Source organism: Mya arenaria, chromosome 7 (assembly GCF_026914265.1).
Source record: "Mya arenaria isolate MELC-2E11 chromosome 7, ASM2691426v1".
NCBI lineage: Eukaryota > Metazoa > Mollusca > Bivalvia > Myida > Myidae > Mya > Mya arenaria.
In genome coordinates, this window is record NC_069128.1 from 30,173,408 (window position 1) to 30,189,790 (window position 16,383).

General features: G+C 32.1%; 1 pseudogene; it reads left to right on the forward strand.

The window, feature by feature from the left end:
• Nucleotides 1-6,652, forward strand: part of LOC128241062 (uncharacterized) — a 43,688-nt pseudogene extending 37,036 nt beyond the window's left edge.
• The last annotated feature ends 9,731 nt before the right edge of the window (nt 6,653-16,383 follow it).

Sequence of the window (16,383 nt, forward strand, 5' to 3'; positions counted from 1 at the left end):
CGGATGTTGGATACCGATACAATAGTTTATACCGCCTTTGAATTCCCACTTTCGCTGACCCTTTGAAAGTTGTTAACCCAAAATGTATTTATAAAGATAAAGAAATGCATTGCTGTCAGTCAAGTGTCTGTAAGTGTCATAGTAACATTCTGACGTCTGGGCTTGCCACAATAGTCTCTGAGAGAAACATTATAAGCTCTGTTTTCGTTTTAATCCGTTTAAATATATCATTTGGAATTTACATAAGTTTTAAGTAACTTGTTTTCTGATCCCTTATTGGTGTAATATTAATGTTTGATATATATATATATATATATATATATATATATATATATATATATATATATATATATATATATATATATATATATATATATATATATATATATATATGTCACTGTTGCTTCCAATGTAGTAGTATTTTGTGTCTTAAAACTAATGTTTCCAAAACAATTATACAAATTATAATTAGTAAGAGGTTTTTTAACATCAAATAAATGTTTTGGAATAAAAAGGGCACATATAACTACTATGATTAATATAATATATTCTAGTACCGTCCTAATATCTATAGTACACTTAACAAGATCTGAGGATGTGAAATCTATGTTGTATCGATACGAGTTACAGATTGTAGTTTGTACAAAGATAAAAGCTTAAACCTTTCCGTACAACCCTTGTATCTAGAAAGGCATTTGTATCTTAAAACAGTTGGAAATATTCGTAACCGGTTTCACCTTTAAATGCGCACTATTCATCCTATACTTACCATAGAACTAAACTATTTCAAAAAAGAAAATAGCTTATTGAACAATTAAATGTTATCGAAAATCATATTTTATTGTTGTTTATTCATTCAGGAATACCCTTGATTCCGGTTATTATTGTACTGGCTATGGATTACGATATGTACTACGGTGGAAAAGGATAGTAAGTTGGACTTGGTATTTTGTTTCCTTTCAGTGGAATGTTAAAGCTGCACTCTCACAGATTCAACGTTTTGACAACTTTCTTTATTTTTTGTCTTGGAACGAGCCAATTTTTGCAAAAATGCATGGAAGCTAAGAAATATGACTGCTGACAAAAATCAGATCGCAGATTTTCATATTTAAGATCAAAAATTGATGTTTTATTCATTTTTTCTTAAAACGTTAGTAACGCTTTTAGCCATAAAACAATAGTTTTCGAACGGAAATATGAAAACTTGCGATCTGATCTTTTGTCAGCAGTCTTATATCACTGGTTTGTTGATATTTTCGCAAAAATTGGCTCATTCCAAGACAAATAAAAAGTCATAACGATAAATCTGTGAGAGTGCAGCTTTAAGGTAACATTCTTATTCAAAATCAATACATATACATGTATAACAAACATACATTTTGAGTGACAAAGCTTAAACTACTTACTGAATTATGCATTTATGGAAAATATTAATTACTGATAACAAGATTCTAACCGTGTTTTAAATAGCTGAAAACGCACAAATTATGAATGACTGGTGAGTGCTTAAAGATTTACTGTGATCTACTATCGTCTAAGATAGAAATATCGTGTTTTTGCACCTTTCTTTCAAATTAAACTCGGTATCCTTCATAAGAACCATTGTATTCGACATGTATTCATCCTTTTTTGTATATCCAAACAATTATATTAATTGTGGTAAAATCTTATTTGGGAGAAAGAGTGCATTTTTAGCTCGCGTACGTCTACATTTTTCCACAAAACTATTTAATTTCCTCCAAAAACCTATCACTTTAACATATTTTTTCAGCTGCTGGTTATCGGAGACGCCGCTGCTGTATGCTTTTATAATTCCCATCGCGGTCGTTATTTTTGCAAACCTCATCGTGTTTACGTTGGTCATGTGCAAATTTTTAAGACGAAAGACGAATATCATGATATCAAACCAGTCGGAACTCAACATGGCGTTCTTGCACTTTCAAGCTGCATTGTCTATATTTGTTATTCTAGGTATATCAGTTATCTTTAAGATCTTAACATTTTAGTTAATAAGTAGACCGGCTGCTATATGAAGGCATTATTTCAATACAAAACGAAACCTATTTAATTTAGCTTATAACGGTACGAGAGTATGTATGTCGTAATAATGAATAACTTGTCCGAAGAAAGTCGCGGTATTGTGTATGAAACTGCGGCGTCCCTAGATTTACATTGTCGATGACTCCAAAAATATATATATATATATATTTAAATCAGACTTGAAAGATATTATAACTAAATCAGTGGTCACATGACACCATATATCTAGGTTAAATCCACGTCGAATCATGCCCCTTGATAGGTTGAGAAAAGACGAACGACCCTTATTGCCTTTCGGTTCTCTTGACTTCAATAGTAAGTAACCAAAGTTATATCAAAATCTGGAACGTTTTGATATTTACCCTAGGCTTTATTTACAAGATTAATTTCATGAATTTGCTGTATAAAAATAGTTATTACATTTGACGTCATACGTGGATGAAATAAATGTTCGTTCTTATGCTAGCGTATGTATTTAGCTCTATGAATAATCAAATAAGTATACACACTGTATACATAATATATACATAATCTTACATTCGTGGTCATTCGATACAAAATACATGTATATTACACTCGTTTATTTATTCTGATAAAACTCGCAAAAGTTCGTTTCTAGAACATTTTAGAAAGCTCTTTAATTGACTCGCACATGGTTTGTAAAATGCACTTTTAATTACGAAATAACATGTGGAAAATCATAAGGAGTGTTAAAACAAAAGTACCAAAAGCTGGAACCCTTCAGCAAATGTTGATATTTGCTCAACTATCGTCTTTGAAGACCACAATTTTCGTTAGCGTTTATAACGCGATTGATAATTGATTACGGCTGTGGTGTTGCGTGATTGGTTGATTGACATTATCACGTGAAGTTATCAATGTATCCTTAACAGGTCAACATTTCTACCAGTTTTGTTCTCCCGGTGACCGTGCGGACTAGCCGGCTGTTTTCTATTTTTCTTTCTTGACTTTACCGGCGTAGGTTCGAACCCCACTACAACCAAAATATTTGTATGCTATAACTGTATGTTTCTGCAGTTTCGATATCATAGAGTAAATCAATGATAAAAAAGTGTTTTCACATGCATTACCGGGAACTTACGAAAACTAATTTTTGGCCCAACAACATGAGCGAGTCACTTTAAAGAAATTCCGTACAAAATGACCACTCATTTAATATCCTCTTTCAATATATGTAAGTTTTATTATCTGATACTCTTGAGTTGATAATGTTCCAGGTCTAACGTGGGTTTTCGGTTTTATGACTGTTGATGACACCAGGATCGTCTTCCACTATCTGTTTGCAATATTCAACGCCTTCCAAGGACTCTTTGTCTTTTTTTTCTTTACTCTCAGGGAAAAGAAGGTACAGTTCGTCTGATTAATGTTGATAATGAGAGGTTCATCGATTATATGAAAATGATTTATTTTATTAAATTTTAAATCATAATACTTGATTGCAGAATTTATCTAGTTGTATATGACAAAAAACATTTAACAAAGAAGAATGTCGATATGGTATAATGGTCATGTCTGCGATATGATGTCGTAACCATTATGAAAACTTCAGGAGTTCGGACGCTTTTTTATATTTTTTGTACGGCTTAAATTGAATACCAATCAATGTCAAAATTGAAATACAGTTGTATTTTGTTTATAATTTCTATTTTTGTATTTATTTTTGTATATGTTGTGACATTATACCTGACCTGCATATTAACTAATATCAATAATATAACCTTCAAAATGTGCAATTAAAACACCCGAATAGGAAATTTCATATTTGTTTTATAAACATTATTTTCTTAAATTATAAAAAAAAGACAATATCGATGGGATTCAAACTTTTACCTAAAATACATGAGCATTTTCAAATGCATATAATACTCCACGGATAGTAATCTTTTCAAACATGGTACTTATCAAATGAATTAACCTTCTTAAATTGCACTCTCACAGATTGAATGTCGAGAAAACTCTTTTAATTTTTGTCTTGGAACGAGCCAATTTTTACGAAAATCCATGGAAACCAGTTATATAAGACTGCTGACAAAAAATCAGATCGCAGATTTTTATATTTAAGTTAAAACAATGATGTTTTATGGATTTGGCTTAAACGGTTAGTAAACCATAAAATATATTTGATTTTTGTCAGCAATCTTATATCATTTGTTTGCGGATATTTATATAAAGAATTTCTCTGTCCAAGACAAAAAAATGTAAAAATGGTATATATTTGAGGGTGCAGCTTTAATATATATCGACCAACTTATGTTGACAACAATTGTAAGTGGGGTTTGAGAGAATTTTATTGTGGCATGTTTACTATTGGTCAACCGGAACTAAAAGTTTTAGCCCGATCATGCTGCTCTAACATAAGGTTATAAACACTGACAAACGGTTAACATGGATGACATTCCATTAATGTATATGCTCTTTGTTGCGGAAAAAATTATATTATGTGAATGTCAAAATCAGAACTGTCCATGTATATATTACCTGAATTTGATGTGTACCAACGCGTCTCATACGGTGCCTAAATCTCGAATAGCTCGAAGGATTCCAAAATCTATATAGGTTTTAAAGTGACTCATATTCAATTGTTACACGTTAATAAACCATTATTTTTATAGGTTCGCAATGCCTGGAGAAAGTTGTGTTGTCCTAGATCCGTTTACAAGTCTACTACCAGTTCGGACGAACACAAAGGAAAAACTACAAATTCAGATACTAAAAGTACTGACCTAGTGGGCAACAGCTAAAACAGTTAAGGCTTATCGAAGGAGAGGAGCCAAAGTTTTGACCGGGGCTATTCATAAAGCATCTAAGTTATTTCCTAACTTAAGTCACGTTCCTTATTTAAGTTTACTAATGGTGATATGATATATAAACTAAATAATTTCCGAAATACATTACTTTCATTGAACTTATTGAACAAACATACTATAGTGTAAAATGCCCTTAACCTTTATTTTAATTTAAACATGAAAAATTTAAGAAATCATCTTATGTTACGAAATGACTTAAGATGCTTTATGAATAGGTCGGTAACTCAAACAAAACAGGGTTATCGAAGGAGATGAGCCAAAGTTGTGGCCTAGTCGACAATAGCTCAAACAATACAGGCTACAAGGAGAGAATACAGACCAGTGACCTGTAGACTTTTATTGCAAATACATGGGATGGATATTACCATCTTTTTGATGGGATTATAATTACATAACATGCCATTTACAGCTTGTTATTTTGTTTTTCGAGAAAACAGTCGAGGTATTGTTATATCCATGATGTCCTTGTCGACATTATAGAGCTCGTTACGCAAAAACTTTAATTAAACTTTGATTTCAATCTGATTAAGTTATTTGCATGCATTTTATTTGAATGAAAACCACAGTGACTATATAAAGTAGAACACGTCACTTACATTTGCTTGACATAACTGTATAGATATTTATGAAAATGCGCTTATGGGTAGCATCACTCTTGCAAACATATTTTGAGTGTTTAATGCCACTTTGTTAAAAGGAGAAATGGAGGAGTGTTGCAGTTTGTTATGCTTTTCTTTTCCTTGAGCTTTGTTAATTAAGGGAACTCGCTCACATTATAGCACATTGCAGTTTCTATGAAAACTATTTTATAAGTCTACACATATGTACATTTCTGTTGATTATACATAATGTGGTAAATGCTATATTCTAGATCGTGCTAATAGTTCAGTTGTTTTTACACGAGAGTGCTCATTGTCAAAGTAGCCACTCATGAACTGGCATAAGCTTTGTATTAAACATATAATAAACAATGGGTGATTGTCTTCCAAATGTTGATGCAGGAATCCCTTTTTTGATACTTTCCTTTATACTAATTGCAGTATTGGAACCCTAATCTTAGAAGAACTTTACCTATTAGTTTATTATTATTTGTTTTATAATTAAGTTTCCTCAATTTCATGCATAGTTTGATTAGATTTACCATATACGTTTTTGCTTTATTCGGGATTGTTGGGATAAGAGTGAGGTTGTGCACACGAACTGGTTTAAACCCCCAGTAATTTTAACGTTCCAAAGCGGTACCTAACAATCTCTGATAAACATCATTTTATATAGTATATATGTACTGTATTGTTTGTGGCGTTGTTTGCTGTTGTTCCATGTTTCTGGTTTGTGAGTGTTTGTTTTTGTGCTCTATGTCTTTGGCGGTTACCCTGTGCCATTAAACGGGGTTTATGTTTCAATTTTCGGCTACTGAGCTTGTTTCTGTAGTTTTTCATATAAATATTGATCATATGGCATATTTCTCCATGATAAATAAAATAATAAAAAGAGTAAAAAGTTCATTTCGACGTGTAGATTTGCAACATGAAATATTTTTGTAAATAATAGTGTATAATGAATCAAACATACGTTATTGTTTGCATGTTCTGTATATGCTGGGATTATGAGCATTGCGCCGAAAACCCTTGAGAAAAAATTCTTCAAAATTCCATGTTGTATCTTGACAATACGATAGTAGATCACAGTAAATATTTTAGTACTCACCAATCATTTAACATTTATGCGTTGACAGCTATTAAATACACGGCTACAATATTGTTATCAGTAGTTTATATTTTCATAAATGCATTATTTAGTAAGTAGTAAAAGGTTTATCTTTCAATATTTCTGTTTGTTATACATGTGTATGTATGGATTTTCAATGAGATGGTCACTCTAAATTTGACTATGAAAATTGTAGGAAATCGACTTACGTTAAGAAATGCCTTCAGATGTTTCCCAGGCGTCCTATTCATAAAACATTTTAGAATATTGTATCTCTATTATCATATGACATAATGGCTTAATAGTTTCGGAATTCCTTTCTCGTCATTGCCTTTATTGAAAATACATACTTTCGGGTTAAAAACACTTATAATTTTCTTTAAAATTGACTATTAGAATTTTAAGAATTTTTTTAAGTTAAAAAATGACTTAAGATGTTTTATAAATACCGGCCCTGTGACGTTAACTGAAGTCGATATTTTTTCAACCTATTTCTTATTTGAAAATTTATCTTGAAGCCAAGACAAATTGTTGATGTGATACCCTGGGGCAATTTGGAATAAATACAAGTTTATACTGTTGCAAAATTTTATCGCTAAGATATAATTTGATTTTCAAAAACAATATCCGATAAAACATTTTTTCGTGAAAATTGTTCAATTCATCGACAGATTAAGAAATGTAACATTTGTCCTAAAAACTAAAGACCAGGTATTAAAATAAATCTTTGCCCATTCCCACCCAATTGAGTAAGAGCCATAAATCAATGTAAACCAAATATAATTTATGGTTTAATAGCTGTAATATAGTTCTGTTTACATCGGCGGTATTAAAAGTTTAAAATAAATAATACAGCATGACTCATGATCTACGAAAATCACGTTTATTGTATTTAGTTCATTGTAATTTAAGACGAATAGTAATTGTACATCCTACAGTCAAAACGTGGGCACCAGAGCGCAAACATTCAGACATTTTCCGCTTCATTTGTTTCATTGATGTGCATTGGCCTATAAATCTTATACCTCTGTGGGAAAAACAAATATGTCCGTTGGGTTAAAATGTTCACGAGCATGACCGCAGCTGGTTTAATTAATGTGTGTTTACTGTGTATTTGAATTTATTGTTTTGGGGATTTACTTCAATAGGATGTCAGAATAAAAACCGGATAACAATATTTTATCGCACCCTTGTAAAATGTGTATTGTTGCTGTTTATAGTTGATGTATTAGTCAGTGAATTTACTGACTTTTTAAAGTGTGGAAGTTTGGATATTAACATCCAATAAAAAGAGGATCTGTTCGTGTAAAGGATTAATGTACATTAAGGTTAGTGGAAAGATGTGTGCTGTTTTTAAAAAACTTTTTCATTATTATTATTATTATTATTATTATTATTTTTATTATTATTATTTTTAGGTTATGATACAATCTGACTGGACATTAAGGATTTTTTGTGTAAAAACCCTTGATCAGTTTGGGGGAGTTTTACCTTCAGAATGGAAGCTGAACGTCATAAATTAAAAAAAAGAAAAAGATTTAACTGAACATTTACAAACATGTATGTGGTTTTGAATGATAAATTATCGTTAGTGAAATAGCCATTTGATCGATGGCGACCGGGTGTATACAGTTTTTATATAATTTTGATGTTTACATTAACATTTTTAAATGAACTTTTAACACGGAGCGAAATATATAAGCGAACAACCATTAAAGAATCTGCAAAGATAAAATACATGTATAATTGTGGTATTTTACTAATAAAAAGAAATGAGCCAATGAAAGTGACTCTCTAAGCGTAACATTGTGTGATTGGTTTTGATACGAGAGTAGGGCTAAAAGTAGATCATAATTATTACAAATGAATGAACGTCTCTCGGCGAAAATGCTTCATCAAAATACGGTAATTAATCGACACTAGTTTCATATAAACCCCCGTGAGCATTTCTTTTAAATGCTATAGTATACATATGATGAATTTCATAATAAGGACAACATTATAATTAATAATATTATAAGTGTGTTCTTAAAACTGCTACCTGCGTGTTAGTGAAATATTAACATTCATTTGTTGGGGATAAGTTCCGCCGACCTTGAACAAATATCAGTTTTTATGATGAAATGACAGTCAAGTGTGTCACTGCTAAACAATGGATCCGCCACTGTAATTACATAAGACCGTTCCTATTATACTAGCACTGCTTTGCCTAGGGGGCATTGTCCACATCAAATACAAAATCAAACGTAGGATAAATACAGAGCAATAAAGAGCAATTTTAGATAATTTGATGTCATTTTTCAATTATCGGCTTCTCCTTTCTATTCAATATCAACATCATCTGCAGTTTTCACTGTCCTGTTAAGTCACAGGTATGTTTTTCTCCTTTCAAATCTTACAACTCATTCAGGCATTTTACAAACATTTTAAAGTATTGAAAGTCTTTCAAAATAATGAAGATGAATATTAAAAACGTGTTTTGAATTTGTAATGATTTAGTTTGAATAAAAAAATATCCTTGTTATAATATTGTGTTCATAATCAATAATGAAAAGGCACACCACAAATACTATTCAAAACATTAATGTATTTCCTATAATATGTCTTCTTTATTTCAAAATTTCTATTGCAAACTAGGCTGAAGTAAATCGTTTAACGTCTTATTTCACTACTTTCATAATTTATAAAACATGCTATACTTAAAGGTTACATATTGTTAGTATGTACTCATAAAGATATAGAGTTTGATGCAACAAACTCGCATTACTATTTATTTTCTACAACAGCATACTAACAAACAAATGTTAAATTTTAAGTGTTCTACATTGGATTGTGTAAACTGTCCACTGATTAAGCCTGTCACAGTTTACATCTACCGCTTCACATGATTAAAATCAATAACGGCTGATAGCTGATTTACTAAAATAAAAGTAATGGAAAACTTGAGAAATTCTACATTCATACATGTTGTGCACCAGTCAATTGTAACCACGGCGCCCCCAGGTCCGGGGAATAGCGGGGACTTTGACTTTCGGTCCAGCCAACCCTGGGTCTAATCCCCCTCCCCTGCGGGGACGAACTGATGGTAAAACCCCCGCCAAATGCCCCCGCACACCAGAGACTCTATATAAGGCCCAATCTCGGCTAAATTTGGCTCAAAGACAAAACCACCGCGGTCACCCGGCCCTGTGTGGCCACATAGAAGCAAATTAGAACAAAGAAAGGATTTTTAAGAAATAATTACTCAATGAAACAGAGTGAAACTTTATTCAGGGGCTATACACCGTATGATGAAATAGCAAAAGAAGAGAAAATTTTCGAAAACTGACATGAACTTGGTATCAATGTGTACAATGCATTGAAACTAACTAACTGAAGTACCACATAGTTTACAATTAATTGATTTTTCACATTTTTTTTCCATTAAATTATCGATGTTATCACTTAATGTTACCAAGCTAGGTATATATTAAATTAAATAGACAAGTGTAAACTTTCGTAGCAGTGGATACAACACTGGACTGCAATTTTGGCGACCACAGTTTGAACCCGGTCTCTGTTATTTTTTCTTTACATTTTGATATTTTTTTTAACAATTATGATATCAAAAGGATAAACATTTTATTGAATAATTGTCCTGTAAACTGGGACTGACCCTACTGTTTGTATAGTCCATTGGTTAAAGAAAATAGATTTAAAAAGAGAAAAAAATAATTGTAAAGTGTGTGCTTAAGGTAGCACTACCCTAATGAAAACCTCCACTTGAAATGCTTCATTTTAATGCTTTATCCTTATTGTTAAGCACATACCTACACATCTTTTGTGGGTTCATGTGAGCAGTTCAACTTCAAAGCAACCCAGAAGCATCTTTTTATTTTCCATTTCATTAGCTTACATTTTTCAACAGTAGTTTTATTAAAAAATAGTTATTTTCTTATACCGAAGGTAAAACATACTGGGTTTTTTTTTGCATAATGTTCCAAAAAGGTTAAAGATATTTCATATTGATAAGGAACAGGTCATGAGTATTTTTTGAACTTGTTGATATCGCTGTTAAATGACATTCACAAGGACCCATTTTTTATGCTGTCAAAACATTGTGTTAAAATTTTAATTACTATTTAAGTACAGTTTGATTATATTTGTTGATTTGACAGTAAAATTCTTCAAAATTTTAAAACCAGGAAATGATACACATAATAATAAGAAATTATCAAGCTGATCATAGTTTGAAATGATGCCCATAAGGGGTATTCTACCTTTAAATATACATGCAGTTTAAAAAACCTTAAAAGCTTAGTAAAGATATTACTTAAACGTTGTTCCTCAATGCTGTTATTACATATGCCTAACAAAAAATAAAACAGCTTTCCTTGTTTTAGGTGTGGGGGATAGCAGAGACTTTGTCTGAAATAGCTCATTTTGAACTAGTTTAATACTCTTTAGTCAACTATATTAAATTATTAAATAAGTAAATTCTTACACAATTTTAGTGGGAAATGCGCCATCTCTATCCGCCCCCCTTGCTACAATAATGCACCAGTCAATTGTAACCATGCCCCCCCTCAAGGTTCGGGGAATAGCCGGGACTTTTACTTTCGGTCCAGCCAACCCAGCTAAATCTTAGTAGACCAAAGAATTGTATGTTTACGGATTTTTTTACGTTTTTTGATATGGCAAATCCTTCATGTACAAATTGTTTAGTATCAAAAGTGGGTAGTTATTCCGATCGGGATTCCGGGTTAAAGCATTTAACATCTCAAAAATATCATAAAACAAGAAATATTACCAGAATATGTTATTTTATATCAGTTCCATACATAAAAATGTCATATCCTACGAATAATTATGAGTTTGACGTGTTTTTTTTCATTTCTTGCTGTCAAAACATAGCAATATATACACATGAAGGGCACCTGCAAGGCTTCAGGGCACAATTTTTAAACAATCAGAACATTTCGGCCATGGCTGAGTTGTTACGATTGTATTTACGAGGTCTATCTAGAAGCTTGTCAGTGGTGGCCAAGTTATTACGATTGGGTCGAGTTGTTTCGCTTGGCGTAATTGTTGTCTGTGTCAGTCAACTTTCGTTTTATTGGAAAGGTAAATAATGTGTTTTAATGCAAAATAACTTTTCACTTACATGGTAAAATATGAATAAAAACCTTTATGATCAATTTAAACCATAAAATACTTCACTTAATACAATTTCAATATTTTTCAAAACAACCCCGGTTTTTGCACAAACCTGTTAAGACGTTACTGGCTAAGGTCACAAATCCGAACACTTTCTGATGTTTTTTACAATTATCTTGGAGAGTTTATGTTGTAGTAAGTTAAACTTTCGTATGAAACATCTTTGGTTCATGTGAAAACAGCTGTCAAAGTACAGATTCACGATCTCGTCAATATTATGTCGAAAATCGTTCATTTTATGGACAGTAAATCACCCTTCAAATTACGCTATGGAGGGCACAAATACCGAACACTTGAAAAGCGAAAATACATGGTCATACAATTATAATTAAAAAGTATGCTATATTAAATAAACACTTAGCTGCAAAGTGATTTATTGTTTCCGAGTTTTTTTCAAAACATTTGCTTCAAATGTAAACCGTGATTTCTTTTTATAAATATCTTAACTGCAAAACCTAAAGATGTGCGTGCGCCCTCTGATGTCATTCCCCCATGTGCTACATTTTGATCTTTAAGCGTATAAACATTGAATGGCATTTTTTAGAAAAATACTTAACAAAACAAGATGAAACTTCGCAAGTGTGACCAAGGCAAGCCTCTGTATTGATCTAGATCATCGAATAATCGATCACGGTAAACAAACGCGTGTTTTAGCCGGTGTTCGGGATTTGTGCCCTGTTCGGAAATGTACCGTCAACCAGTAAGGATTGGAAGAATGTATTACACGTCTATAATTTTAGGCTGGGGGGGGGAAGCTACACTAATGAGCGATTAGGGATACTTTTTTATTATTTTGACATTTCATGTGTATCCCTGTAACTGCCATAGTCTAAAAATCGTCAAAAGACTCATTGATGGTCATTTAGGTGGACTATGGGGGGGGGCATGGCTACAATTGACTGGTGCAACCACTGGGACACCATTTTTTATTATTTTGATATTTCTTAAAATACTCGTTGACGGCTATTTAGGCAGAGTATCCCCACTCCCTGTCGAAGTGTGGATAAGAAGAGGCCTGTTTCAAGTGAACGTTCTTTACGAGATGTCCTACTTCTTGACTGTCTATATATTAAAAAATCAAGACAAAAAAATTAAATGGAAAAAATAAATGACTTACCAATGGGTGTTTGAGATATCAATTTGGCACCACTTTAGTGTCATTCATCGCTCTTCAAAGCTCCATAAAACAAAATCATTCGTCTAACACATCCCCGACATCTTAACGCAGATGGTATTGATTACTGTGACATGTTTGTGTTAAACCGGTTTGAACGTACATTCACTAGAGTAATAAAGATGTACTCTTAAGTACTCCCAGATAAGGTTTACCACAATTAATAATATTGTTTCAATATTCCTAAAAGGATGAATAAATGTCGAAAACAATGGTTCTTATAAAGGATATCGAGTTAAATTTGAAAGAAATGAGCATTACACACGGTATTTCTACCTTATGAGACTATAGTAGACCACAATAAATCTTTTAGCATTTGCCAATCATTTAATATTTTTTGCGCTTTCTGCTATTAAAAACACGGTTACAATCTTGTAATCAGTAATAAATATTTTCAATAAATGCATTATTTAGTATGTAGTTAAAGGTTTACCAGTCACAATTGATGTTTGTTATATATGTGTTTGTATTGATTTTGAATAACAGTGTCACTAAACAAAAAATAATTAAACAAATTTACGCAATTTCACAACCTAAAAGGTTGTCCTGTTTTTTCCAGTTCTTCTGGATTACCCTGTATCCCCTACCTCGAAACGAAAAGTTAACTTGGACGACATCGGTACGTTGTGGTTGGGGGGGGGGGGGGTCACCCCCCCCCCCTCCTTCTGGCCACTCGTGCAATTGCAAAATTAATTTTGATGCGTGAGGGATATACTTAAGCGACGATGTTAACCATTGCTTCAATATTTATGCATGCATATGTACTTGTTGGCATTTTGGGTGCCTCATTTCTACCTCAAAAATGCTCAAACAGGTATGAGTTTATTGTATAAGTTATAGCTCGTAGTTTGTAAAATGTGGTTCTTTAGCAGATTTGTTTTAAATACGAAATAAAAGATGTTGCTTCCAAGGTATGCATGGTCAAAATATTCATAAATTATGTATGAGTCCCTTTTGCTGAGTGGTTATGCTATTTATTTGTCCTTGACGTAACAAGCGTAGGTTCACCCCTGATTAAAACAAGACTTTATTTTCATACTTTCATTGTATTTTGTTCTGCAATTTCAGTATCAAAGAGTTAACTAATTATTTCAGACACAATACCTGGAAAATGATTATTTGGTGCCAATGAGGTACGAGTCCCTTTAAGAATGACAAAGTGTTTTTACAATCAGCTAGATAACAAGTTCAATTTTTTCCACATATACTAGATGATTTACAAGTAATCATCATATGTGTATTTTTGCTTCACTGCTATCTTGTAGGATGACTGGCTTATATACTACTACCGGGTATGTAGTAAAGTGACACCATGGCATTAATTGCCAATAGCGTTTATTTTGTAATGCAAAATTCACCAGCCTTATATTTTTGTACAGTTCGATATTTTTTTTCTAAAACATATACTAGTATTACTGTTTGAGGAAGGCATTTCATGGGCACATGATGCATGTTAACATTCTAAAATGCCTTCCAGCATTTTTAATGGTGTTTAGCTTGGACCAGCTCAAAACCAAATAATAGGGGTTGGAAAGTCTTTGGTTTAGGAGTTAAAAAGTCTTTAATATCATATGGTTATTAAAATAATTCAACTAGGGGTTGAAAAGTCTTTGATATAGGAGTTTGAAAGTCCAAACAGGTAGGGGTTGAAAAGTCTTTGAAATAGGGGTTTAAAAGTCTATGGGTTGAAAACTGAAAAGTGTTCTTTTTTAGAAGGGTTGAAAAGCCTCTTGGGGTTGAAAGGTCCTGCTCCTATGCAGAACAGTGTGTATGAAATAAACTATTATCTTAGGTAAAACATTTCATATGGATTTCCATCAATTAATGACATCTTCATTAAAAATCAAGAAAATGGTACATTTTTTGTGTAAAGGTACTGACAACCGAAATAACATTTTCAAGCGTAAAACTGAGTATAGCTTTGGTCCCAAAATGAATAAGTTCTTAGTCGTTTGTAACCACAACTTAATCGATTAAAAATGGCGTCTGAGGAGATGAAACTAGTGTAAAGATATTTAAAAATTGGAATTTGTGTCACTGGTTGAGTAAGAATACTTCAGGTAAATTTTGATATGATTAATTGCATTCAAATTCATTAAAAGATGCTTAAATCTTATCGCTAAGATATCGGCACAGAAGTATTAGCTTGGAATCGGATGGATACAATGTCAGGACACAGGTAAACAATATAACAAAACTTCAAATATATTCCTAAATAAATAAATAGGTATTCTTTTAAGAGATTTAGGAAAGTTGAAATATTTTCCCATTAAAATTTATTGCCAGAACCTCCAATTGGATTAAGCCCATTGCCAATGTTACCAATTGGAAGATTCCAATGGGACAATGTTCCAATTGGAGTTTACCAATTACCTGACTTTTCCCATATTGAATTGTGGGAAATATCCAATTGGAAAAATTGGTCGACGGGATTTTTTTTTTACAAAAAATGATAAAAAGTACTATAAACGCACTTTTTTTAGATACATTTTAACCATTAATGATAATGATTGTTATTAATCACTAATTCCTTTTTTGAAAATGTGGGAGAATTTTCCAACAAAAAATGTTGGGCTGATTTTCCAATTGGAAAAAAACATTTTCCAATGGAAAGGCCATTTTCCAATGGGAGTCCCATTGGAAAAGTTGACTTTAAATGCCAAAAAAACATATTTCTAAATTAAATTTCAGGAAACAAAAAATATCTCTTATTAGTATTACCTAACACATTTTAAAAATACAAAAATAAAAAAACATTGGGTGAAAAATAAAAAAAATAAGTTTGCAAAAATTCCGGATTTGCAAACTTAATCCGGATGCTGTTATTGAACAAAACCTTTTGTTGACCGCTAAGTCTGAGCTTGCTTTTCTCGATTAAGCTCACTTTCAGGGAATACGGTAAGATTTATTTTAAAGCTTTTTTCTTGGAATGGGCCAATTTCTAAATAAATATTTGCAAACCAATGATTTAAGACTGCTGACATAAGATCAGATCGCAGATTTTCATATTTCCGTTCGAAAAGTATTGTTGGTTAAAAACGTTACTAACAGAGAAATGCATAAAACATCAAGTTTTGAACTTAAATATGAAAAATGTAGAGCGGTCAACAGAGCTCTGTTCATTTAGTGGTCAACATTATATTTTACTAGTTGGTAGTTTTCCAAATATAATGTAGATTACAAAAAAATCTTATAGATTGTTTGTATGTACCTACACTTGCTATATGGTTAAGCGACTGCGTCGCATCAAACCATCTATTTTCGTAATTACAAACTTTCATTGTTTAACCATTTCTGAATCATCTAATGAATGATTTACAAATGCATTATAGTTAATTTTGCTTTGGGTTGTATATATTCGAGCTCGGTGAACGCTATTTACAAGTTGAGTAGAGTTGATAATATCGTTTTTATCATACATTTGTATCTTGCAGTGTT